Here is a 4,086-nt window from a genome sequence, read left to right as displayed (position 1 = left end):
CCATTCACCGCCAGCAATTAATTGCTAGCAGTTTACCGCCGCGTTAATTGATTGCATAAACAATTTATAGCCCAGGAAAGGTCAAATATCTCAATATATAAATTATTTATGCGATCAATTGACGCGGCGGTAAACTGCTAGCGATTAATTGCTGGCGGTAAATTTATTGCGGTGAATTACATGTGATAAATTTTCTTTGATTCAAAAAAATATTGCAAAACTAAAACAGTGGATAATAATATTTTCTCGATAGAAAATACATCAAGGGTCCATTACTTATTATTGATTTTAGTTTAGCCGCTAAAACACGTCGTTTCTTAGCACAAAGAATCCTATGCATGTTTTTTTTTTTTAGGGAATCTTATAGAAGTTTTTTTTTATATGTACATATATAATATTCTTAATGTGCTAAAGTAGCTCATTATAAGATTTTTTGTATCTAGTATGTATAACCTAGCTCAATTACAATATTCATCCGTGAGATTAAGAATATCTTGGAATACTTAATCTGTGATGATCGACGAGAATTTAAATTTTATAATAATCACTAGTTTTCATAGAAACAAAGGTTCATTTGGGATTCAAACCTAGGTCCTTTGAGTTATACTCACTGACAATGTCACTGAGATATCGTGTTGGTAAGTTAATTGCAATACAAGAATTATAGTGAAATTTTTTGGTAAAATAATATTTAACGTAAGTTAATAAATGACTTACTTTCAAAACCATTTATGACAAGAACATGCTTTCTATGTAGCTTAACACGTTTTTGTCGTAAATAATATTATATATTGTTTTATTATTTTTACTTGTTAGTTGTATTTCTGCTCGTATTGGAGCAACGCCTTTGTATTTAAAATAGCATTCCACAAAAACTCATTTTCAACAAAAAAATCAGTTAACATGTTTTACCATAATATATTTAAAGACTTAAATTTTTCTTTATTTTATATTATATATGTAGTCCATTATATCTCACAACAAACATTCACATAGCTCTGAGGTAAAATTAGACAATTGGGCTCGAGGCCAAAAACTCGCGTCGTCAAACTGACCCAGATCTTAAAACGAAAAAATATTATTACCACTACGACACACACGGGGGGCGTAGCTCAGATGGTAGAGCGCTCGCTTAGCATGTGAGAGGTACCGGGATCGATACCCGGCGCCTCCAAATTATATTTTTCCAAAAAAATGTTTGTATCTATCTAATAACTCTACCACTCTTATACTATGAAATTACTGGTTTCTTTTAGTGCTTCGGATATACAATAACGAAGGCAATTTAGGTGTTTGTATAAGTATTATGTGTACAGTAAAGTTGTATTTTATTATTATCTCATGGCATAATTAAACGGAAACTTTAATACTCTGGGCGTTTTGTATGGAATTTTAATTTTCGTGAGGCGCTCGCGCTAAGCTGATCGTAAACCATTTTTAAGGTTTAAACTATTATAATTGTTTTTAGTTGAGTACATAGCAAGTAAATATAATAAGTTTATTTTATTATAAATATGTACTCGTATTCATTATGTGGAGATTCTGATAGAAAATATATTTACCATATACTTTGATATTATTGCTTAAGAAATTCATAGAACATTAAAATCACATTTTGCCACTTTTTTTGTTAATAAATCTTATCCATCATTTAAAACCAATTAGAATAATTTTATTATTATATTTTTGAATAAGTTTATCAATGACAACGGTTTTTTTTGCGAACATACTCATAATTTCAGCAGCAGTTTTTTCTTTAGCGTCCACTACAGGGTTTTAGATCTTCTGGACCGCATTGCCCGACAAAAAACATTATTATATATTATCTAATTTAATTTATTCATTTAAAATGTTGCCGACGTCTTACTTCGAGCCATGTTTGGCTTCCATTCCGCGAAGACGCTGGATGATAACAAAGCTGATAAATATTTATGCATGGAATTAAGACAGCAGCGGCTAGATGAGAAGACGTGGAAGAAGTGAAAGATGGAGATGAGACTCGGCGAGATTAATTTTAACCATCTGGCGTGAAAGCATGTTTCTCGTTCGGCGGCCTAAGGACTAAACTTCCCACCAAAGGGATGGATGCTTACAGGAAAAGCATACAAACTCGAAAATGTATCACACATAATTATTATAAAACATAATAAGTAGTGTATCACGCATAACAGCATAATACACGTCAGCGCGATTCAACACCTTCACAAATATTTATTACATACGCAATAATTTACAGTCCAATGTTTGAACAATTGGCTTTTTGTAAATTTGTTCATATTGTAATTCTCTTTTCATACTTTATGTAGCGTAAACGCTTCCACGTAATATTTGTTTTATTGTGTTGTATAATTTTATTAATTATTTAATTGCACGCATACAATAAAATCAAAATCTGAGGCTTTCGTTTGAAAGCCTTACTTATGACGCTTCGTTAATTTCCGAGGCAAAGTTGCAAACAATACGCCCGAGTGTATAAATATTTGCTTTGCGATTAAGTTTTCGCTCATCCCTCGCACATTTATTATATAATAGACATAATAAAAACAATATAAATTCAAATTGTTATAAACAAACTTCGAAGAGGGAGAAATATTTTTGTACTTAATCCGAGCGTTGCGATTTCACGGGTCAGATGCTATTTTTATTGGATTATTATAACCGTGAAGTTTTATTGTGTAAATAACATAGTATTGAGATAAATGCGCTAATTATGGTAATGCTACGGATATACGTGATAATAAGATTGTGCCAAAAGTGTGCCAAAATATATTTTTTTAAATCAAGATCTTCGATGCTACTATAAATAGATTTATGGCTCGCACTGCTATGCTTTACTGCTACCAACATTTTATAGATATCCCTAGTCTCATTTAAAGTGAAGTTTCATTATCCTCCTCCTCCTTAGGTTGTTCGCGATGCTGATGTTCCATCACCAACTCTTGAATATCAGTCCCATGTTCTTCTCCAATGACACAATTTCATCGACATTGTTATTTTCTGTTAATGCAATTAAACCACAGTTTTCTCCAAGCAGAAATCAGGGCTCTCTTGGTAAGAGAAACATAAAACGGAGGTTAAATTTTTCTGTGTAACACAATACTAATTACCATTAATTTATTATTTCACTCGTAAAATGACATTTTATTTAACACGGATTATCTGTGTTTTTTAATTTTCCGTGCCCTTCCTCCCCAGCATTAGCCCGGATAATCGAGAGTATACTGTACTTGTGATTTATCAGCATTGAAGATTTGGGCTCTTATTATAATAATTATTCGTATTATACATATTTTAAGAAGGTACTAAAAATACTATAATGACGGATAATCGGTATAATTTTTTTTTGTTAATTTCACTTTGGGTTAAATTAACTCAATTAATGCCACTTTGCTATTACAATTCTGATTAATTTGGTATGAAAATCAAACATTTGCAAAGTATAAAAAGTAGTATTTGATCTAATGAAAGTATTTAACGCAGTTTTTTATTCTTTCTATAATATTTACTATGCTCAGTTTAATATACACTTTGTTCCATCAATTTTAATCTTACATATTTTTAATTTTATAAGTGTATTATTACGTAAAATATATGTTTAGCATTACCGTATGTTAATTGATTAGGTAATTATGTAACCTTTAAAAATAAAAAAAAATAAGGGTTGGAGGCGCCGGGCATCGATCCCGGTACCTCTCACATGCTAAGCGAGCGCTCTACCATCTGAGCTACGCCCCCAGTACCGTTATCAGTTTGTGATACTAATTTGACACAACTATGTGACCGAGTTTCAATCGGTCAAGTTACTTTATCACTTTCACTGGCTATAGTGTTGTAACATATTGTCTGTGCTAGGCATTGATATGCTAGTACGAGGTCAGTCGTACGAACATTGTGACTTCCTTTTACTTTTTTTCATATATGAGTATCACTAGACATTATGTATATTTTATTATTCATTGTAAAACACAGTATAAACATTTCAATATTGTTTTTAATGTGTTTACCCTTAAATATTGTTTTAAATATGTTTTAAAAAAAACTTACGACGATATTTTAGTGTAGGTATGGTTATCTATTGTTCTTTTG

General features: G+C 31.3%; 2 non-coding genes across 2 annotated transcripts; one reads left to right on the top strand and one right to left on the bottom strand.

The window, feature by feature from the left end:
* Positions 1 to 1,101: 1,101 nt before the first annotated feature.
* On the top strand, positions 1,102 to 1,174 carry TRNAA-AGC (transfer RNA alanine (anticodon AGC)). Its single transcript has one exon. It is a non-coding gene; the product is annotated as a tRNA-Ala (tRNA).
* Positions 1,175 to 3,662: 2,488 nt separating this feature from the next.
* Positions 3,663 to 3,735, bottom strand: TRNAA-AGC (transfer RNA alanine (anticodon AGC)). Its single transcript has one exon. It is a non-coding gene; the product is annotated as a tRNA-Ala (tRNA).
* Positions 3,736 to 4,086: the final 351 nt, after the last annotated feature.

The sequence above is a fragment of the Plectrocnemia conspersa genome, unplaced genomic scaffold (genome assembly GCF_051122295.1).
Source record: "Plectrocnemia conspersa isolate PC_06_02 unplaced genomic scaffold, ASM5112229v1 ptg000003l, whole genome shotgun sequence".
NCBI lineage: Eukaryota > Metazoa > Arthropoda > Insecta > Trichoptera > Polycentropodidae > Plectrocnemia > Plectrocnemia conspersa.
Note: the sequence above shows the minus strand (reverse complement) of the source record. Positions and strands in the feature narration are given on the sequence as shown.